The 23,493-nt window shown below is 45.1% G+C and overlaps 2 long non-coding RNA genes across 2 annotated transcripts in view; one reads left to right on the forward strand and one right to left on the reverse strand.

Moving 5' to 3' along the window:
• Positions 1-1,113: 1,113 nt before the first annotated feature.
• LOC144166736 (uncharacterized) overlaps positions 1,114-23,493 on the reverse strand; it is a 40,507-nt gene continuing 18,127 nt past the window's right edge. The window contains exons 2-3 of the long non-coding RNA XR_013321748.1: positions 6,286-6,402; positions 1,114-2,194 (exon numbers count right to left, since the gene is read on the reverse strand). This is a non-coding gene — a long non-coding RNA (uncharacterized LOC144166736). The remainder of the gene's footprint in view (positions 2,195-6,285; positions 6,403-23,493) is intronic.
• LOC144166735 (uncharacterized) lies at positions 14,174-19,794 on the forward strand. Its single transcript, XR_013321747.1, has 3 exons — positions 14,174-14,384; positions 14,991-15,077; positions 19,344-19,794. It is a non-coding gene; the product is annotated as an uncharacterized LOC144166735 (long non-coding RNA).

The raw sequence follows: 23,493 nt of genomic DNA on the forward strand, positions 1-23,493 counted from the left end.
TTTTTTTTGAAATATGTGTTGCGGAAGGCTTCGTCTGGCGGATCGTAACCTCGGCCAGAAGCAGCACTTGGTACAGAGGGCCTGAACGGCAAGCCGCAGCCTGGGTATCCCGGAATAGAAATGCCTTCCCCGGGTGACTGCCCTAATGTCAGCACTTATGCTCATCAATAAGAAATGTTCATATTCACTCTTTATCTCTCTCTTTGAACAGCGCACTCTTCAATTACGAATAGTCGGAGATGAGTGAAAGGCGAGATACACACAGTTTAAAGCTCCCTACTTCGACTCCAGCCGGTTGAAAGCTCTTATAAAATCGGCGAGAAGTCGGCAAGTTGTCGCAAAACAGGCACTCTCAGTCCTTTTTCTATGGTTCTCTCATTCAGCCAAGATGCCGGTCTTTCCGGAAACAATGAAAATCTACACCCTGGGGTAACCCATCATCCTGGTTTTCAGACACGATGATCTGCCTTGTGTCTCTTTTGTAACTGGAAGCAATCCCCAACTACCGTCCGCCTCGTAATATGCCTGTTTCCCTGCTCTCGCCTTTTTACGTCGACATGTCAGCTGAAAGATTTTTTAGAATTTTTGACTAGAAACGCTCTTGAAGCCCACATTGTTCCCGATAGGTGGTCAAAATATTGTAGATGATGACAGGCATTTAATAGATGTGTTTTCTAGAAAACAAAGTGAGTCTTCTTCTCTTTTCACCAGCTTTTCATGCGCACCGTGGGACATTAAAGAGGCAGAGACCAGTCCGACGCCAGCCCTCGTCACCACTTGCGGTGGCCAATTTTCGCACACGGAAAGCAGAATGCAGTGTCCAGTCGAATACGGTACAATATTAGTGCATGCGTATCCATCGTATGCAGAATAAAATTTATTATTACGTAACAATGCAACGGACATGTCCGCAAAACCTTTCGCACTCGATTCACGGCCGGAGGTACACAGGATATGCGGATGTTTTGTTCGTTCATGTCAATTTCAGTCCTTGTTTCGGTAATTGAGATGATTTGGGCACTTTTTGGGTTGAAAGTTCGATTTTTGTGTGTTTTAGATAAACTTCATATCTGGGTTTTGTATTTATCAGCTGCTTTGTTTCTTTTAGGTAGATATGGGCTAATTTGGTTAAATATTTTTTTTATGTTTCCCTGGTCTGTAAGCATTACGGTGGTTTTGATTCTCAACGCTTTTAATTTGGGTGCTTTCTCCTCCTTTAGGTCGCCTTAAATGTCCTGTTTTAGGGCTGTGTGTTGAGGATTTTATTGTGATCTGCCTTCTGCCGCGAATCTTCAGGAATGCGTACCCAATATTGAAAGACTCCCACGGTGCTAAGCAAAACCTACATGCCAGAATGAACAACGTAGGTTAGCATATATAGAACTTCATGTTAATACATCGAAACTCAGAAGCGTTGTAGGCAGAAATGCGGGGAAGTGTAATTGAGCAAAAACGATTTCACGACACACTGGCGGGCACAAACGTTTTTTGCCGTGCCTAGTTCTACAAACCTAGGGTGATGAAAGTAAAGAACACAATAAACTGGCCAAGGTAGCATTAACTCGCGCAAGGCTTGAGCCATACCGCAGCTGCAAAATTTCTTTCTATGTGAGCACTGAAGGACACTTCATCACGCATTTGTGCAAGTTTGAAATTGTTTACTTATATGTTCGGCGCTATGCACTGTACTATCTTGAAATGCATAGATATTGTCGTGTTCCTCATTCCAAGCATTACATACACGGTAGCGCTGAACGGCAGCTGGGACGCAGTGGGGCCGCGTGCATGTACGACGCATGCGCGGCGTTCCTGCAGATTTTCTGCAGAGAAGATGCTGCACAGCGGTGGCGCTAACGGTTGATAGGGAACGCGAAGGACTCCTCAGTGTTTTCGCGAGCGTTCTTTTTTTTTGCGCAACTCACTGCGAGTGCCAGGGACGCTGTGCGTTTGCGGTCAGGCAAGCGCCCCCGAGCGCTCGACTTTTTTGTATTTTTAGCGCGCTACGCACCATAGATTACGAGAAGCTACCACGGCTCCGGTGTTAAAAGAGCAAACTTGACTTGCGTAGTTTTATTATTCTTGCACAAACAGTTTTCAGGAATCCGCAGAAGCAAAAACACGGCACGATCCTCATCAATGTGCCACCTTGATGGGAAATTCTTCGCATGGTCCAACGAAGTGTTTGATAAGTCCCCTGCGCAGTGAGACAACAGCAATAACAACATGAGCAACTCATTTACACAAAGTCTTGACCAACCGTAGACAACAGGGCTATGGTTGTGGAGTAGACATGAAAATAAGACAGGTGGTGTTGAACCCTCTAAAACTAGTTTTTCAGGTAATATGATAATTTCACCTTCCAAAGAATTGAGCTCTCAGTGAGAGCTGCCTTCCGCAGTGGAGATTTTGTTGTGTTCATGCTGTTAAATAATGCCTAGATTAAATTATATTGTTGTGCGAATTATTGTTTTTTTAGTTTCTAAGCGAATACAAACCTAATAGTTATTCTGTTCAAATGGTTTAGAATATAAGCAAATATTTTCGAATTGAAGCGAGTATTGAGGCATATTGAATGAGAACTGAATTTACAATTTCTCAAGCACGCGTCTGTAACTACACAGAAGAACGGTAAATGTCCGTGAAAAAGCTTTTTCCAACTTTTTATGTTGCTTCAAACAAGCCCAAGAAAACTATCCTGGTATTTAGAGCTTCACTAACATTGGATTTTATGGAAGTGAATCTTTCATCTCTTGTGAGGACTCCAAACACAAGTTCATGATTGTGTAATGTGATTATGTACGATTAAACATTTTGCACGCAATGTTATTCGCGCAATTCCTTTTAGAAAAGAAATATAAATGCCAGTTAGACAGACCCTCATATCAGTCCTAAAAAACGCAGCATTCGGGGCAACGCCAGGCATAATACTTAGCCTGCTTCATATACCCTTTACTGCGTGCCTTCATGGCACTGCAAAACCGCAACCGCTTTGCCCTTGCTCGCCGGCCCCGTTGGCAGTGAGAACAATTCAAACACTTTGCTATTAAAAAGCATTTATACCCGGAATGTCTTTTCACGCACACCCAAACATCTTAAATACCGGTTCTCACAACGACATGCCATGCCTAATACAAATAGATGGACCGGAGACCCAAATCAGATCCAGTGCGTGAGTACTGAAGTGGACGGCGCTCTAGCTTCCGGAGTGCCGCAGTGTCAACATCTCCTTGTCAAGGAAGCTTGATCTTTGTGCCAGGGAGCGTGAAGCTCAACACACTCCTGCTTTTTTCGGGGCCCCATGTAAAAAAGAGGAACATTCCATGTTAAAAGTTATCGATTTCCTCATCATTTTCGGATCATATATTGGGTTACTGTGGGAAAATGAGAACACAATGCTGGACTTTCTCATCTAGAGTGCGTTCACTTGGGCAGCTTGAACTCGACGACGTTTGCCGGATGTGAAGGACAAGCGGGAAAGGGATTGGCCCGATGCCAAGGAGGTGAGAGGCTTTCCTAAAAGCACCTTTCGCTTGCCTTTAGTCGCTGGCTACACCGGAGCGGTGCGAAGAGCCCGTCGACTTCCGCCGAGTTCGCGGATGCATGCTTCCAAGTTGGAAATACCTCGTATATTTATAAGAGTTCATAAAATGGTATTATTTGATTAGAAGGTGCAAGATGGTTTCTTATTCGCATCGATATCCAGAAGAAATTGTTATGTATTGACATACCATGAGTTATCAAACAATCGCCCCATTTTTTTAACCTTGAAAAAACATTTGTTAAATCAAGACAAATGGCTCTGACTTCTACTGCCGTTTTGTTCCTGTTGTTAGGTTTCTCTGAAGTTTGTTATAGGTGTGCATTTGTGCCTGAACAACATTTAGTGCCTCTTCTAAGATGTGGTGACGGTTCTTTATATATTTTCATGCATTTGTACCATGTTATAAAGGTGTATTTCTTTTCAGCTCTTTTGTACTAATATTTTTATATCACAAATTATGTTCGAAATCTGTAAGAAACGATACCCGGATGTATTCATGTCGTTGGACCCGCGACTGGTCGATGGCGATGAGGCCGCTCATTGTTACGCGCATTTTTATTTTACTTCATGAAAGTGAAATAAAATGAAATGAATGTTTGGAATATTCGTACATCCCCCAAATATAGCTCACTTGACTCTCAAGTGCTTTAAATGAGACAAATACTTGCACGGTAATTCATAAAAGGAAACCCACGAAACCCACAAAACCCACTCGAAATTGCCTAGTTTTTAAGGTGTTTAATTTGTCAGGCTACATCGATAAATCGGGAATGGCGCTGCATTTAATTCGTTAATTCCAGTTCATATAAGCATTTAGCCGTGTAGGCATCTGAGGGAGAATCCGCGTTTGTTCGTTAGATAGGTGATTTCGTATAGGGTGTCATAATATCTGGGTTTCACAAAAGTGGTACGCAAGACAAACATTTTGAGCATTTGCTGTAAAATACTCAGCATTCCTCCAGAAATAGAGTTTTATTACTGCACCACTGTCTCTGTTTTGCTGCGATTTGCGAAGTTGGTACTTAACTTCAGGGGTGCGAAACCCATGAAACTCTTTACAAACACCACCTTGGTGGTATCACAAAGTAAAACGCTGACGCATCACGAGATGCAATCGTGGGGTCGCAGCTCCCGACCATACTCGCCAATGCTGCTGACAGTTCAAATTCGGTAGTGAGGAAATTCCAGCGGAAGATGAACACGGTGCCGCTTGCCAGTGTTTCGCCCGCGAATAAAGCACGGCGTACGTGTCACGTGTACAGCTCCGAGCGTTATCGCAGCATGGGCATGGCTTTCCGGAGCTCAGCTGATGTCCGTTGCGCGCATCTGGAGAGCTCAGGTTCTGAGCTTTCCAGCTCTTTAAACAAAATCAATTTTCCCAATGCACTAGCCGATACCGGATGGATTCGTGATCCATTAAAGTTTCCTCATTAAAACCAAGTCCCTAACTAGAATATTCGAAAAGTAATTAACATATTCTGGTGATTTGCTTCCCAAAAGAGCACTTGCAACATCTCTTGTTACACCAACCACGAGCCCTAATTACTCGGCACACACAAAGCGTTTTTATCTGCCAAAGACTGTACTTAAAACTACTTATTAAAATGTTTCCTGAAAAGCCATGTATATACATAAAGTAAACGCTTCTGAGTAGGTTGTAGAAAGATCGCAAGAGTTTAGCTAGGTGAGACAGACCTAGCTCTGCTGTGATATCAGGCTTGCAACGTTGTGCAAGCTGGCTTTGATTGTTTGGGTTATTTATAGCGATATTTTTAGCAAGGTTAACTTTTTTCCGATCACATTGCTTGCTAAGGTAAAATTTTGATTACGTTAGAAGCGCTGCCTCTACAGAAAAATCATCAGTGACTCGCTTTTTTTGCAATAAAGAAAATGATGGCAATAACTTATTTACTGTTTTATTTTACAGAATCCAACAGTTTTTTTTTGTAATTCCCATAAAATCACTTCTTGTAATTCCCTTAAAATCACTCAAACAATCAACCAATCGATTAACCTGTCCACCTAAACACCCATCCAATATTTCATTATCTATCTATCTATCTATCTATCTATCTATCTATCTATCTATCTATCTATCTATCTATCTATCATCACCAGCACCACCACCATCATCATCAATACATATTCTTAATTATTATCATCATTGTCATTTTTATCAAAACGTCGTCGTCCTGGTTGTGTTCACTGCAGGACGAAGCCCTCTCCCAAATATATCCAACCACGCCACCCGAATGTTGCCTGAACCCTTGCTTTGCCCCTGAATCGCCGCCAATCATCTACTATTGAGTCCTTGCCCGACCCTCATTAAGTTTATGCTACACTGACAGCCACTCCGTTAGACGAATAGTACACCTTTTGCCCCTCATGTGCATGACATAAGCCACTCATGCGCATACCGTTCGCCTAATTTCAACAAAAATTGTCTTCCACATGAATCTGTTCCCTAATCCACGAAGCTGTTTCCTTAACCTAAGCTTGGCCCATAGCATTCCTTTTATAGACCTTCGGACCGATGTACCTTTACTTTTAAGTCGCTCAGCGAGACCTCATATTCCTCCCCCGCCCACGATATTTCCGGGAACACGGACTGGTTATTTGTCTTTCACAGTGTCCATCTCGTGCAGTACCTCAACCCACTTACGCGTCAGCCCGCATGATATAGCGGTCCGACAGATCGAACATTTGTATCAGGCAGCAGACAAGCTCCAAGCGCGTCCTCCTACCGCTCAGTAAGGTCATGCCGTTGTCGCCACAACCTTTCTGTGCGTCGTCGCCCGTGACGGACCCATTCCGGCCCAAGAGGAGGCAGTACGTGTGCAGAGCCACTGCTTTCAAAAGACCTGCAAATATTGCATGTTGCAAAACGTGTGCAATTTGCCTACATTACGTGCATGAACCTCTACATAATGTCCACAGTTCGCACACACTTGAGAGTGGTTCCTGGTAACACCCTTGCCAATCCTTCCGAACGCCAGCAATAGCTTTACGGATGTCTCTCGTACTGTAAAGCTCGAGTTTGAGCAGTTATCAGTACAATTATGAGTACAAGCTTCAACAGAATGTTTCGGTGGTATACACTGATATGTGAGCAGTGTTTATGGGAATGTAAAAACCAAGACGTTGTTGCCGTATTGCGTAAAAGGCCAGTTCGAGAGAACTGTGATTGATTGAAATACAGGATTCCTAAAAACAAGCCATCTTGGAGGAAGCTTCCTTTAGCTAAACTTAATCAATAAGATCAACTTATCAGTCTACGCTCGCGCGTTTATATTAGAAGAGGATATTTATTGACCTTCATTGATGAATCTGGAAAGTTCTCAAAATGTTTATTTTCAATTTCATCAAAGCATTAGAGAGCCGAGTCCTAGTGCGGGAACCGCCTGACGATGCCCTGGCCCTCTTCCAAATGCTGATAATAAAATATGTGTATAAATATAAACCGACTAAATATTTTGCGAGAAATGCATCGTGGGAAAACACTATCACGGCACTCGTTACCTAAATGGCAAAAACGAACAGTTGATCCCATACACCTAACTTACCTGACGCATCACAATCACACAAAAAAGCAGTATCAGTATGTTTTGATCTGAAAGAGAAATTGTGTTTTACCATAGGTAATACGATCACAATAATTTAATAACCCGGTAAGTATTCCAGGAGCCTAAACAACACAAAGACATTTCGAAAGACGCAAATACGAAGTATGCTATTTTTGTGTCATCTATTGCGAAAATCCTCATATGAATAACAGAAACATGTAGGATATTTCCCACTCAGGAAAACAGAAGAAATTCCTTTGGTACAAAAAGAGCAAATTCAAAAAGAGGGTAAACATCATCTATAAAGACACCTCGATACCACATCAACCTCCTTTATACAAATCTCTGGTAGTTCGATTTTTCAGAACTTGCTTATTGCAACATAATAAAAATGGTATGAAATCTAGGGAATAAAGATTGTCAGTACCCAAACATCCTGAAAGTACCTGCTTGATTTATTGCTACAAAACTAATATTAACTGGTTATGGTAATGGTGGGGAAAACGTTTTATGGAGCTGGAACGGAATTAGTTGCGCCGTTCTTAACGTATTTATTAGCTAACTCCCCGCGGTTGTGGCTGAGTGGCTAAGGCGTTGTTCTTCTGAGAACAGGGACACGGGTTCGACTCCCGGCTTCGGCTGCCGCTTTTCCAGTGGAGGCGAGGAGCAAAAACGCCTGTGTGTACGAGATTTCGGAGCTCGTTAAGGATCCCAAGTTGGTCAAAATTATTCCCGAGCACTCCGCTACAGCGCGCCTCATCGCCTGCGTTGCGTCGGCGTGTTAAACCTTGGCTTCAACCAATATAATGGGCTACCTTTAAAATGGACAGTTTATTCGGGTTTGTTTGATGATGTATTTTTAAGAAGTGTCCCCGCCGGTGTAACTTAGGAATTACAATTATTTGTATCGTACTGCAAGTCCATGGAAGGCGCCAAGTAGGAGGGTCATGAAAAAACAATTTCCTGTACACTGCACAAGTAGCAACGGTGATGGAAAGAACTTATTGAAGCCAAGCAATGCGCGAAGATCTGAGCTTCAGTTCAGACCGAGAAGCCTTAAACACTAACACGTTTACTGCTACCGTTCGTCTAAATACTAACGCCTATAAATCAAGCACAGGTGACAAAACGCTGCAGGTGACGACGGCACAACTGTGGATAATTTGAAGGAGGCAGGCGATATTGTAGTAGGAAAGCTGGCTGTACTATCTACGCAATGCTTCAAGTCTCAAAAAGTGCGCAAAGGCTGGAAAATACCAGCATTATACTCATTCTTAAGAAGGGAGATACCAAGGGCCTCAATAATTACAGACGCATCCGCCTAGTTTCACTTGTTTAAAGCTGTTTAGCAAAGTTACATTTAGCCGCATAGGTGACAGATTGGATTCCCTACAACTCGGGCAACCGGCGTGGTTTTAGACAGCGTACTTACCCATAAATCACACCCAAGTTGTCAATCAAGCGCTGGAAAATTCCGCAGAGTCCGTGAACCCCTCTACATGGCATTTATAAATTATGGAAAGCGCTTCATTTCGTACTCACCGCAGCCGTTCTCGAAGCACTAAAAGACCAGGAGGAGACTGGCATAACACTTCTACAAGAGATATATAAGGAATACACGAGCAGCATAACCCTCCACAAGCAAAGCGATAACATCCCGATTCGAAATGGAGTAAGACATGGAGATACCACCTCCCCCAAAATATTTTCTTTTTACGGCATGTCTGGAGGGGGTATTTAGTAAAGCTTCACTGGTAAAACCGAGGACTAATGATAAACGGAGAATACTTGAGTCATTTGAGGTTTTAGGACGAGATAGCCTTGCAGAGTGAGGCTGCACAACATTTCCAAACAATGTTTGAGGAAGTGCAATCAGGAAGCGTGGATTTGGGGCTAAAATATTAAGAACAAATCTCAAGTAAAAAGGAATGAGCTTGCAGAAAGCGTCCTTTAAGTTAAGGAAACGAAACGCTAGATATAAAAGAACATAACTACTTTGAACAGATACTTATTCCTCACCCCAACCTCGAGAGAGAAATCTCGGGCAGAACAGATATGGGTTGGGTAGCACTCCGCAGGCACTTGCAAATAATAAAAAGTGAGTTGCCTGTATCACTCAAAAGACAGATCTAAAACCAGTGCATACTGCAGGTGATGACATTCGGAGCTGTGAACCTGGTGCCTTACAGAACAAGTTTAAAGAGAACTGGGGCCTTCTCAGCGGACCACGGAACGAATAATCTTAGGAATAACACTCAGGGACAGGAAAAGAGCTACCCTGATCAGAGAACAAAGTACAGCAGAAAATAGCATAGTTCAAAGAAATAAAAATAGATGGACTTTGGCTGGCCATGTACTAAGACTAACCGACAACTGGCCTACAATAAAGGTAACAAAGAAATTAGTCTAGAAGAGGGGGAAGCCACAATCCCTATGGAGGGATAAAAGAAAAAAAAAGTCGGGGTAAGCTGTACACTCGAGCAGCGCAGTACCAGAAAATTTCGAAATTAATGGGAGAGGACTTCGTACTGCAGTAGACCTGAATAGGCTGAGGATGATAAGGACGGTGATTAAACCAGAAGGCGTCAAAAAAAGAAGCCTAGAAGAATTTATAAGCCTACGTAATCATTGCATCTCACCCTTTGTGTTTAAAATCCGAGGACAGGGCACCCTCGAAATCGCACGGAGCTTAGAGAATTTAGCCTAATCGCATAGGCTCTGGCCAACAGAGCGAGCCTCGAAGCTATACAAGCAACCAGCACTCATCAAATGCCGGAATGTTAAATGTGTGAATGACAAGCAGCATGTAAAAAGGAATGAGGAAAACGCACTGGGCAAACAAAAGAACTTATTCGGCAGCGCCAGAGAATCATATTGCCGAATACGATGTATCAAACTAGACTAGATGAGCAGCCAAAATTGATAAAGCAAAACAAATGACCTTCGTGCGTACAACATGGCGGTCATTGAGGAAAAGTTAAAAAAAGGATCACTCTTGAAGGCAACAAAGAAGAACCTGGCTATTGGCAGAGACAGAATGTACGCACTTAGAGATGAACACGGTAACATTATGCGCAATATGGAAGAGTATATAAAAATCACTGAACGATTCTGCACCAAGATATACGCCAACAGCTCTGGAGCGGTACAAGTTACCTAGCCTACAACCGTTGCTTGCGATGTTCCGCAAGTAACGAAAGAGGAAGTAGAAAAGGCAATTAAGGCATGAAAAGAGGGAAAGCTGCAGGCCCCGATTGCATAACCATAGACCTTCTAAAAGAGGGTTGAGATCAGTGTTGCGGAGTTACCAGTCCGGAATTGGAATGAATCCGAAATCATTCCACATTTTCCCGACCCCGGAATGGAATGGCAACGGAATGGCGACAATCTTTGAAGGAATGGAATGGGAATGGAATTAAGCACCTTTTGCCCGGAATGGAATGGGAATGGAATTACATGTATTTTTCCCAAAAGAAAGCGCACTTTTCCTTCTACGCGCTGTTTTTTTTTTGTCAAAATATGCAAAAATACGCAAAAGATCCCACCACCCTAAGTTCAAACATTAGTAAGCCGGAGCCTTGAATTTAACAATAACTCAGTACTGTTAAAATCGATTAGCTGATTACAAGCACGGTATATTTATAAGCAGCGATTCTACTACAATTATGTCTATAAATACAGCGCTGCTACGAAGTTCGTCGCGAATCTCCGCCTAGTAAACGCGGCTCTAAGCCGTTGGTATCCGTCGTCGGGAACTACCGCGGTGGCATCCCCCCTATCTCTCCCAGCAACTTCGCCTTGTGATTTTTTATCTTGGCGGCGCCTCCGCCCCGGCTGCGAGCTGTCTCCCCACACTTCACTTTTTTTTGCGTCCGGAACCGTCGGTGATCGTATCCCACCTCGCCGTCATCGGGACGCTGGCGCGGTGCTTGTGTTCACTGCGAAATGTCGCATATCAGCTTATGCCCCATCTCCCTTCGCGCTCCCCCCTTTTCCCCCAGGACGTTTTGCAATACTGGCCCTCCTGTCTAGACACTCGGACGCCTTTGCCAAAGCAGCGTCTACGAAGGCCTAACATATTGGTTCGAGAATCCACCCGAAACAGGAGAGCCCATGTGATAGGAACTAGGGTCACGCCTGCGCCTGCAGGCTGCACACTGTAAGCTTTGTTCCTAAACGGTTTCGACCTAACGGAAAGCGAACGCTAGCCACTTCCCCTTGCTTTCCCGACTCGTAAGGGCAGTTTGAGTTGTAAATGTGACGTCAGCTGACGTGGAACGCGTGTTTCCCATGGCATCTCTTTTAGTGGCACACAGCGAAGCGAAACCGGCTCTCAAACACCTCTTTTATGCAGCTCGTTTGTCAAGCGCAACGCACAGGCAGAAGACAACTGTATTAGTTTACTTTTTTTGTTTTTAGAACTGATAGTTGAAGCAGCCGTCATTTACACTTCGTGTTTTCAGAACTGAACGGCGAAGCGCCTATTTGGCTCACACCAATTTGTTACGGAATTTTGATGAATGAAACCAAAATAAACTTTTTTTCGACCTTTAACGGCAGCTTGAGACCTTTATTGCAGCACATAAAATTCACGAGGAGACCTAATTGCGCTGCTGCGTAGGAGGTCGCGGTTCAATTCCCGGCCGCGGCGGCCGCTGATGGAGGCGAAAAGCAAAAACGCCCGTGTGTACGAGATTTATGCCTAAGGTGGTCAAAATTAATCCGGAGCCCTCCACTACTGCGCGCTTCATTGCCTGCGTTGCATCGGCGCGTTAAACCCTACAATGTATCAACGAGGACACCTACGCACTTTTTTCTGGCGTAGGGATTTCCACAACACTAGACAGACCGGCTGCCGAACGTGTCCGTCTATTATTATCGTTATCATTTTTCTTTACATCTTTTCTTTCGGTTGATCGCCCAGACCAGAGGACACTTGGGGGAACCTTCATTGCTACTCCACTGCATGCAACTCCTGAAATTAGTTATACAGGCCTCAGTTATACCATTAGTTACGCAGGCCTTGGACTCAGTTTTGCTGAGCCCGAGGCCGCAACGCATTCTATAAGTCCTTGTTCAGTTAGCTAAAGCCAAACGTTGCGTGGTGCTAAAGCGATAACAATTTCCCAATTTCTAAACGAAAAAAAAACAAGACGCAGATTAGTATACCAACCAATGCACTATCCCAGTATACACTAACGAGAGAAAAAAGAATTCTCCCTGCGCATTGGTTCTCATCGAGACACCCATACGCGTACTCTAAGCACAGCCTGAACTTTCGCTCGTGCGCAGTGGATGATACCTGACGCACGTAACTAAGCTTTTCGGCAAGGGCGACATTGCATACCTGCTCACACGCAAACGCAGGAAGTTCTGAACCTATCCGTGCTTTCAAGGCACGATTGACATGCGTGAGTGCTGACGACCTGTGCGGCCCGTGATCCGTATTCGGTGCAAAGGCGGGACAAGGTGCTCGAGCGGTAATTCTTCCAACTATACCACCAGATCCGGAGCTTCTGTTCCTCGTTAACAAAATTATAGTTCTAACCATGCTCACGACCGCTCCATACGCGTGTTAACTGCTTCTTCAACCATACCTTTGTCAGCACAAAAATAGAACATGTCGTCACGTTAGCATTAACACATTCACACTTAAACAATATTAAAGCATCACAACTAGTAAAGACGTGCTGGCCATGCAAATACTATAATAACTACCTGGAGAACTGCCCCTGTGGGAGTTAGTAGGGTGATAGCACTGAACGACATATGCCACAAAGCCACTATCCCTCGACTTTGGTTACGTGCTTTGCGTATTTTAGCAGTTCTTAACGCGTGTAATAACATCAGCTTAATGGTGAGTTCATTGGTAACTTGATACTCACCCGATAAAACGTTGAGGAATTAAAGGAATGGAATTGAACTGCCCAGAAATTCCCGGAGTGGGAATGGGCGATGTTTCTGCATTCCGAGGAATTGAAAGGAATGGAATTTAGGCAACTTCACACTAAACTTTTTTACGCCCTTTTGGCCAAAAAAGGTGTAAAATAATTGAAAAAAGGGTGTTGGGAGGCCCTCACACCCTTTTTCTTGAATCTCAACACCCTTTTTCATTGCTTTCCACCCTTTTTTCGTGAAAAAAGGGTGTTGACCAACCTCAACACCCTGTTTTGAGGAAGGGTGTTGAAAGGGTGTGGGAAAGGTGTTCAGCTCTTCATTGATTGAGGCCATGCATGCAATATAATTTCAAAAAGACATCCCATTGCACCATCCTCCCAACCTCGTCAAAAATGTTCAAAAGAAAAAAAAAAGCTGCCAAATTCAATAAAAAGCAGCGGCAGCACCGAAGTTGAAACAGGAAAAAATATCAGCCCTTGCTTGTTACGACTTCGACAGAATAACACTCCCCCTCCCACTTTTTGTTTTCTACAGCCTTGCACGGAGCACAGCACAGCCTTGAACTGTGACATCTGTATCATCATTCCGTCGTTCCCTGTTCCTCTCCTGCCCCACCAGCACAATCATAGCCCTCTCTGACAACAGTCATTCTCGTCACTCAGTGGAGTTGTAACGTACTAGCAATCACAATTTTATTCCATTCTTATTGTTAGCGACCGTAAATATTGTGTACAAATGCAATAAACAGACCACCTAGTTTCTCCTGCAGAAACAACGTTGGAGAACAAGGCAGATATCAAAAGAAAACAAAAGTTGGGGAGGGAGGGGGCATGAAATCGGGCGCTAAATAAACAGACGCCAAATAATAATACGATTACTTACACTAGAACACTGCCAAATTTCATTGCGGAGTGTTATCTTACTATCTACTGCTTTTTTTAACGTTCAAATTGAGCGCCCAAAAATTCGCGTTTTGTGTTTGTAAACTTAAAAAATATAAGCTTCTTTATTATATTACACACAAAAAAATAATAAGTTACTGTTATATTCAGTAAAATAGGCAATTATTTATTGTTGTCGTTTTAATTTGTTTACGCAACTCCCTGCCAACGGCCGAAACCCTGAGTACGGCGCGCGGCGGCGTGGCCGGATTCCGGAACAGATACCCCGTGACCCGTCTTTCATCGGTTGTGTTTACTGTGGTGTGCGGTTAAACAAGCACAGTTATTATGATTAATTGGGCACCTCGTCGTCTTCGGTTGTGTCTGTCGTGTTCGACTTCGCGATGAAGTATTTGAGAACAACTTTGCCACCTGAAGACGGCTAATTTCGTTGGCGCTTGCCTCTGAACGTCGCTCGCTCTTCTGCGTCGGCTCCTCTCGGTAAGCTGTCTCGTCACATTTGCCGCCTTTCTTGTCACTGGATGTCGTTTGTAGCTGTCATCGCCGCTTTAAGTATTCGTTAACAGGAGCACGCGTGTGTGAATTGTTTAACTGAACTGGCGAGGTTGAACCTAGAGGGCTCGTCTCTAGAAAGGCGATGTGCGAAAGATTGTGGTGCTTGCATTGAGCGCTAAACGCACTGGCGCTCAGTAACGCCGTGGCGCTCAGTAACTCAGTAACGTTTCCCATTCCGCAGCACTATATTGAACAGCTTCAGAGTTCACCACTGCGAACCACGTCTTACGCGTAGTTTATCAGAACACGGGCGGCTACTCCTCTAAACTGTGCTGCGCAGCGTTTTCGGCTTCGTTGATCACCGCAGTCGTTTGTGCCGTGTTGGGAATTGCGAGGGAGAATCGTTTGCGAGCGAATGTGCGCGCCTCGCAAGCTTCGTTGCGTTTGCGGCGAGCCACCTCACCATGTGTACGGTGCCGCGGTACGCGGGCAGTGATTTTGGCTGAATGTTGTGTGCCCGAGACGTAACATTCGTGCACCTAATCATTTCCATTCTTGCATGTGTGGTAATCATGTGTCATCCCGTTTTAGACCTCTGGACGGTCTGAGCGCATCACGTCCCTCCATTCAACCGGACAAGAGCCACAAGCATTGTCAACAGTGTTTGGCCTCCAGAACGTAAGTTTTCAAACACAGTTTTGGTAGCACAGTGGGCTATCATACTTGATTATTGTTCGATCACTTGTATGTACAAGTTCTCTCCCCCGTAACAATTATTGGTGTTTCATGCATAACCTAACATGTAGGCGCTCAATGGCAACCTTTATTGTTAATTTCGGAAAACTCAAAGTTTCACCCAAAATCATAATGTGGGCGTAGCAGTTAATCACCATGTATACGAACTTCCTGGTGTTAGTCATGTTTACGGTGAAGCCATATTTCTTAGGTGGTGACACAAAAATGTTATTACCTTTGTAGTTTAGTCTTCGATAAAGCCTTACCAGTTAGTCATGTTTACGGTGAAGCCATATTTCTTAGGTGGTGACACAAAAATGTTATTACCTTTGTAGTTTAGTCTTCGATAAAGCCTTACCAGTTCTGTTTTCAGCTATTTTTTGGATGTTTATCATGTGAATTGACAGTCCTTGCAGTCCACTTTTTCAAATAGTTATGTAACTGCCTGTACCATTTTAAACAGGCCTGATTGGGGTTCTGAAGGCTGCGATTTACGCACGCTAGTGCTGTACCGCCAATAAAGAAACATCCTTCCACAAAGAAAAAGATTTGAAAAATGTAAAGTATCCGCAGCATTATTCTTAACTGGAACATGCTAATTGTTAGGCCTGGGGCTTTTCCTGAAAGCACTGTGGATGTTATGAGAGAGGAAAACCACTCAAACACATCTGCCAAGGCCGTTGCTGCTCCAAGATGCGTGCAAGCATTGAGTCTTCTGAGCAGTACATTACACCCTTTTTTTTAAACAACCGACGTGCATGCTGAACGTACTCCTGATTGGGCGTTTGCCAGGCGCAAGGAATTTTTTTTCGGGGGGGGGGGGGGGGGGGAGCCGTGGTCGACCAAAAGATGGGACGGGGAAATATGTAGGCAAGGCATCTTGCGCGTTGTTTTGCAAACGATGCTTGAAATAACTGACTTTAACATGCGATTTGTGTATGCTCAACGCTAACTGTAAAGCCCACCTTAAAGGAGCCATGAAGAGAAAATGCAAGTTGGTTTTATTCGAAAGATTTCGTGTTTTATAGTGCCCCCAGCGCTTGTCTGGATACAAACGGTGCTTTATTCACTGAGAAATTAAACAATTTAGGTTAAAATTTTGATTTTCCCGCTCAATCGTGCGTTTTCGTGGTCCCAAGTGACATCACAGGAACCGACCGCTCTGCAGCCTAGAGTACCTTCATTCACGCATCCGCCGTACAGGGCAGAGACACGTATACGCTGGCGCCGCCATTTTCGGTTGCTCGCTCGCCGCCGAAGCAAGTCATTGTGTCAAAACCGCGCTAAAATTATCGCCGCAACGCGGTTTACTGAAGAAGTTTGAATCATATTGTCTGTTTCGCGTTGCTAGGTCTCGTGGGAAACGAAAAGAATAACGCGTTGAGCCTGTTGGCCCAATTGCGGCGGCACGGGACCGTTCAAAGGTTGTCTCCACCCTGTACAGCGGTGTTGGTTTGTTCCCGCGTTTTTTTTACGTTCTGTAACCTAGATGACGCCACCATACCGTGGCAAGCGTTTGGTTTGTTTTTGCCCGCATTTAAATCTGGCTTGTTTTTGTTCTGGGAGAAAATATTCGTTCCCTGAAACAGTGCTCGCTCGACAAATGGGGTCACGTAAGACACCGTTGCTTGCGTCAATCGGCCAGTGTCGTCTGAGACAACCCCAAGCCCCGCAGTGCTGTGCAGCTAAACCAAGCATGCTGTGCGCAGTACGAACAGCAGAACACATCAGTACTTCTATGTTTACATGTGCTTTCGTAACTTCCACTGTTTGTCCCATCATTCTTATTGCTTTGTAAAGAATGTGCCCTAAATTTAAGCGCAAATCGCTCATTCGTCTAGTTTGTAAGCTCTACCTAATTGGCGTCTGCTTCTGCCAGCCTCCGCCAATCGCAGAGCTTAGCTCATGTGACATTATAGGTTCTGTTGCGGGAAATGAGCTGGTGGGTCGCATGACCATTCCCGTTTTTCCTAATTATGTAGCTTATTTGAGCGAAGTTTACGTTAAAAGTGGTGTCAGTATGATTCTAACGAGACAATCTTTTGAATGAACCAAACTTGTGTTTTCTCTTCATGGCTCCTTTAAGGAGCTTAGATGGTGATGATAATTAGGATCACCTAAATTCCCGTTCGCTGGTCTATGGGCAGACCACGGGCGAATCATTCGTCCGCAGAGCAGGTGGTTAGGCGGACCCGCGCTTGTGAGCGTGATCATGAATGCGCTCGTGAGTGGCGCGCGGTCCCCGAAGTTCGTCGGGAGGAAATGGAGGCCAACACTGAATGTTTGCTATCAAGATTCTCGTGTTTTAGATTTTCCTTTGGAAAAGGGACTATTAAGTTTTCTTGTCAGCTATGAAGTACAGTCGAGCACGATTTGAAGGTTATCGCGCCAGCATTGAGCGGCCAAGCGTGCCACCAGCCCACGGTTTCGTTTCGGAACCATGAAAATCGAGATTTCGCACTCTTCGCTCCCTTGTTGGCTGTTCCATGATACAACAATGGCCCGCACGACTGACTTGCCACCCTTTGGGTTTCAAGCTGTACATTCGTTGTTATCAAGCACAGACTTGGACTTGGTTGCCCTTTATTACGCCGACGATAACGAAACTTGCATGGAATATTTGCTAAAGCTGGTGTTCTTTCTGCTTCGTTTGAAAGAGTAGCTTTCCCGCGACAACCATCGAATCGCAGTGGACTGTACATGCGGCGCATTCGTATATTATGGCGGTGAAGCTAGCAAACGTGCGTCTTCGTCCTTAGGTAATCGCCTTTTGTTATTTTTTGTGCTAGTAACGTGAGTAGTAAACTTGCGCTAAGCAGAACACCTTATTGCACTGCTGTTGAATGTTGAGCTTGTTGCACGTTTCTTAAATTTCATTATATTTCTATCTGTTAAATCGAAACAGACATGGCTTCAGTAAAATTCCGGTTAAGCAAATACAGAATGCTGATTCTAACCAAGAGGGAGGAGAAGGAAACAGTGGAATAGTGCTAAAAAAACAAAGCTCCGCAATAAGGAGAATTGTGTAGTTTTGTTGATGTGGAGGAAATACAACATGGGCAGAGCAATGCTTTTTATGCAGCAGAAATTATGGATCTGCAATAGTCAATGAAATACGATGTCGGTAGAAAAATAAACATATCAAGGATTGATAGTTGACTGAACAAAATACAGCGACATGCTCTGTCATGTGATTATACTTTGTACCAGTGTAAAGACAAGGAATGACACGCTCCCGACCACATGTAAGCCTATATGAGGCTTTTCCTGCTGTTCTGCCATTCCCCGGCCGTGCTGTTCCGCCATTGAAACAGTGGGGCTGTTTTGATCGGCTCGCAGCAGGTTCCCGGCGCTTGTCGGTGTATCCGGCGCGAAATGCAGCCGGGCTGTATATATTGACAGGTACAGCATCTGGAGCGGGCGCAGGGATCAGACGTTGACATAGCCCTTGTGTTCAGCTTTATGTGAGCAAGAATTTCCTTAAAACTGCAGGTAACTTCAGGCGGTTTTTCAGGCTGCCTAAACCGCACCCCAGCCTTGGCATAAAACATTATGAAGAAGGGGGGGGGGGAGCACCTGGACCCCCCCCCCCGGCTACGCCCTTGGCGTGTGCTTATTCTTTCTTGCATCCACCACATTCGAGTCGTCACGTTGAATTGGGAATGCTGGAATCCAGCATATGCTGGCAAGATACGAGAGCTTGAACACAACCCACTTGCCCGCAATGAGTTTTCAAAGATCTCCACCACCTGAAGGTACTGAAGTGAGATGTAAGCATTGCCTGAAAACCATTCCAGATAAGGGTACGAAATTATAGTTATGGGCCTTTCTCGCCCATTTACGTGTTTTGAACAAAAAAAGTGCCATTTAAAGGTAACACGTCGTTCCCTGCCGATTTCTGATGCCTGATTAAGTTTGTGGGCATAAATGTAGCAGCTTTCTCACATGTCTAACGTGTATGCGGGCTTGTTAGGAGTGAAGTAGGTAAAAATTGAAAGGTTTGATTGTAGTGGTGTATAGATTACCTACATTGTTTTCATTCCTAGAAAAGAAAAATTGAGGTAACCTGCCAATTGTTCTGCCTTGCTGCATTTTATTATGCTTGTATGATTCGTAGAACCTGCAGGAGTTCAGCTGCTTGTTAAAGGAAAAACGAACAATGGTACAAAAAGAAGAGCATCTACTAAATAAAAATCTTCACAATCGCAGGATGCCAACGGTCCACCTACCAACTTGCGTCCTCCATTGTTTCTGCTGGCTGGAGCGGCGCATGGAGCATTTTTCAGCTTCTCGAAGTTTGTGATCAAGCGGTGCCCCAAGTGAAGGATGCCGCAGACGGATCTTCTGTTTTAATGCCACAATTTCATGTGCTGAGCACTTACTCGTAAGGCATTTTAAATATTCATCATCCCAGAGGGTATGTTACCTTCGTCTTGGGTGGAATGTGGCTGCAATCAGGTTATTTGTGACAGAAACAAGTGAACCACGTGGGGAGAGTCATTGAGGCCTTGTTGGTTGCGCATGCTTCTGAAATAACGTTTTCGTTCAGCTGAATACTTTCTAAATATTACAATTTGTGAACAAAATGTGATAAAAGTCATGATTAGTTGTACTACAGTGCAGGAAAGAAATGCCAGCACATGTTTTAAGAGCCTCTTATATTTCAGGTCATTGGTGAGCAATAAAACAGAACTCACAATTGTTTAAAGTGAAATCAAATATTTGTTGTAACCAGTGCATGACCCGTAGTAAAAGCTATCTGGTCTCCCAATTTCAAATGAGACAGGAAATGCCAAAAAAATAAGGAAATAAACAAGACAGCTTGCTACAATAAACCAATTCAAAGAATTGCTCAATGTCCATAAAGTGGTTGCTTGCTACAATAAATCAATTCAAAGAATTGCTCAATGTCTATAAAGTGGTGATTCAGGCGGGTTAGTTCGGTGTTGATGAAATACAAGCAGGCACTCGCCTGGTCAAAAACAAATAAAGACATTTTGGGGCCCCTACTGGTCCCTTGATCACAATGAAAGGGGGGGAGAAAGGTCTCGATTATTTATAGGTTCGGTGGCGCAGAGTGCGCATGTGTATCTCGGGGAGATTACCCCGCGACCGGTTAATCGTGTTTTTAGTTGGTTGAATATGCACTGATTCTAAAAGTAGTCGTGTCGACAGGCGCTTCTCTGGCGCGATTATGCTTGCGGAATCCCAATTGATGACGTGGTCAGTAGCCAGGTGATGATCCGCCAAGGCATTTCAGCTTACATTGCCCTTTTTGACATCGTTCTGGTGCTATTGAATTCTTCTTTTAAAAATTTCCAGTGAACTATGTAGGATGCATCGCTATCCTTGCATGGAATTTTGTAGGCAACTCCGGGGAATCTTGATTTTCTAAAGGGTCCTTCACGCGTACCAGCTTCTGCTTAAGCCTGTTCGTTGGCACGTGTGCAGTTTTAACGCCATATGTGCCAAACACCCTTGCAAGAGCTTCACTGATGCCTTGCGTGTAGGGGACGGCAGCGCGTTTTTGCCTGTCTTCTTCAGGAACCCTTTCGGAGGAGGCAACTGAAGCCCGCAATTGTTGCGTCCTCACAAGCTTTGAAGGGTAGCCGTTACGGCGAAGGTCCTTCCTTACCACGGCTAGCTCTTGCTTGCGCAGACCAAGCTCAGAGCAGATTCGTGATGCGCGTGAGAAGAGTGCAGCGGCGACGGAGCGTTTTTGGCCTATAGGATGCGCAGAGTCGAACCCCAGGTATCTACCCGTGTGGGTCGGCCTTCGATACACAGTGGTTGTAAATCCTTTGGCCGACCGTCTCACAAGTACGTCGAGGAAGGCGATCTGTCCATTATTTTCCTGTTCCATGGTGAACTGGTTGCTTGGAACACAAGAGTTTAGATGCTCAATTAAAGGCATTACATCTCGGCGTGGATCACACAAAAACAGTCGTCTACGTAGCAGACAAAGATCTTGGGGCCGTCTTGTACGAGCATAGCGCAGAATTTTCTAGAGCCTCTAAGGCAATATTCGCACAGACTGCTGAAATGGAATCTCCCATCGCTGTTCCAAACCGCTGCTTGTAACATTATACGTTGAAAACAAAACGTGTTCTGCAGGCCAAATTCCAGGCAAAATTACGCGGTCCGGAGTTGCAAGGATCTACTCGAGAACGATGCATCTCTGCCTTCACGTTCGCCAATTGAGACGCAAGACTTATATTGTCTCCTGGAATTTGGCCTGCAGAACACATATATTTTGTTTTCAACGGATCAGCGGTTTCGAACAGGGATGGGAGCTTCCGTTTCAGTAGTCTGTGCGAATATTGTCCTAGAGGCTCTAGAAAATTCTGCGCTATACTCGTACAAGACGGCCCCAAGATCTTTGTCTGCTACGTAGACGACTGTTTTTGTGTGATCCACCGCCGAGACGTAATGCCTTTATTTGAGCATCTAAACTCTTGTGTTCCAAGCATCCAGTTCACCATGGAACAGGAAAATAATGGACAGATCACCTTCTTCGACGTACTTGTGAGACGGTCGGCCAAAGGATTTACAACCAGTGTGTATCGAAAGCCGACCCACACGAGTAGATACCTGGGGTTCGACTCTGCGCATCCTATAGGCCAAAAACGCTCCGTCGCCGCTGCACTCTTCTCACGCGCATCACGAATCTGCTCTAAGCCTGGTCTGCGCAAGCAAGAGCTAGCCGTGGTAAGGAAGGACCTTCGCAGCAATGGCTACCCTTCAAAGCTTGTGAGGACGCAACAATTGCGGGCTTCAGTTGCCTCCCCCGAAAGGGTTCCTGAAAAATACAGGCAAAACCGCGCTGCCGTCCTCTACACGCAAGACATCAGTGAAGCTCTTGCAAGGGTGTCTGGCACATATGGCGTTAAAATTGCACACATGCCAACGAACAGGCTTAATCAGGAGCTGGTACGCGTGAAGGACCCTTTAGAAAAATCAAGATTCCCCGGTGTTGCCTACAAAATTCCATGCAAGGATTGCGACGCATCCTACATAGGTGAAATCGAGAGCATGATGGAATCCCGTCTGGCCGGGAGGGTGCATTAGGAACGAAAAAGAGACGCCGACCAGTCCAAAAAAAACGTACTGACGTTTGGGCTTCCAGCACCGAAGCCTTGTTCACAATAAATGCATCACCAGAAGTGGGTCGTTTAAGTGGGCTTCTATAATCACTGCAAAGAGCGTGAGTAGATGGGTTTAGATTTCCGTCGTTACGATTGACTGTGTTAGATGTGGTCTGAATGATTAGTGATTCCAGATGTAGCCGTGATGGTCACTTTTTCTGTAGCGACGATTCTTGCATTGTCCCAATCAATCTTGTGGTCATTCACGACGGCGTGTTTGGCTAAAGCATTGTTGCGGACGCTTTTATTCTTTACGTCACGTGCGTACTGCTGCAGACGATTCTTATAATTTCCTGATTCCCCTATACGCACGCCACTGCAGTCTGCACAAGGTATCTCGTATACCACACCGGGGAAGCGCTCCTTGGGCAAGCGGTCCTTGACTCTCACGAGCTCATGGCGCATCTTTTTGGCTGGAACGTGGGCCACCTGCACGTCATATTCCCGTAGGATACGTGCCAAACATTTACTTGTTCCTGGAAGGTAATGCACAGGAGCTCGCTTCATCGGGGCAGGAGGCACGTCCAGTTGTCCCCGTCGTGTCAGTTGGCGTTCTGTTGTGTTTATAAGTGCCTCGGGTAACCGCAGCTAGCCAGGTCGTCCCGTACCTTTGCCGTGTCCACCGCCGCATCCTCGGGCTTCGAGCACGATCTTTTCGCACGCTGCAGTAGCGTGCTAACAACAGCCGTCTTGCGGGAAGCGGGGTGCACGGAGTTGAAGTTCAGGTAGCGGTCTGTGTGCGTTTCCTTGCGGTACACGCTGAAACGTAGCCTCTGGCCCTGCCGAGACTCGAGGACATCCAGGAAGGGAAGTTTGCCATCGGCCCCCTCTTCTGACGTGAACTGAATGGCACGTTCCATACTGTTGAGGTGGGCCAGCAAGCTGTTCGCCGCGTCTTTCTGAATGACGCCGAAACAATCGTCGACATAACGCAAGAACACTTTTGGTTGAGGGGCAAAGGAGGCTAGCGCGCGTGCTTCCAGCGCTTCCATGGTCAGGTTCGCCGCCGTGACCGAAATAGCGGCACCCATTGGAGTCTCCTGCCTTTGCTTGTAAAAATGGCCTATAAAGACGAAGTACGTATTGTTCAGGCAAAAATCTAGAAGCCTGCGTAGTTCTCGCTCATCCATCGGTGATCTCTTGGGCAACGTCTGATCAGCCTCGAGAGCAGCGGTGCATAGGTTGACAGCCAGGTCAATCGGAATGCTCGTGAA

This window comes from Haemaphysalis longicornis, unplaced genomic scaffold, assembly GCF_048455015.1.
Source record: "Haemaphysalis longicornis isolate Haplotype H1 unplaced genomic scaffold, Haemaphysalis longicornis Haplotype H1 scaffold_19, whole genome shotgun sequence".
NCBI lineage: Eukaryota > Metazoa > Arthropoda > Arachnida > Ixodida > Ixodidae > Haemaphysalis > Haemaphysalis longicornis.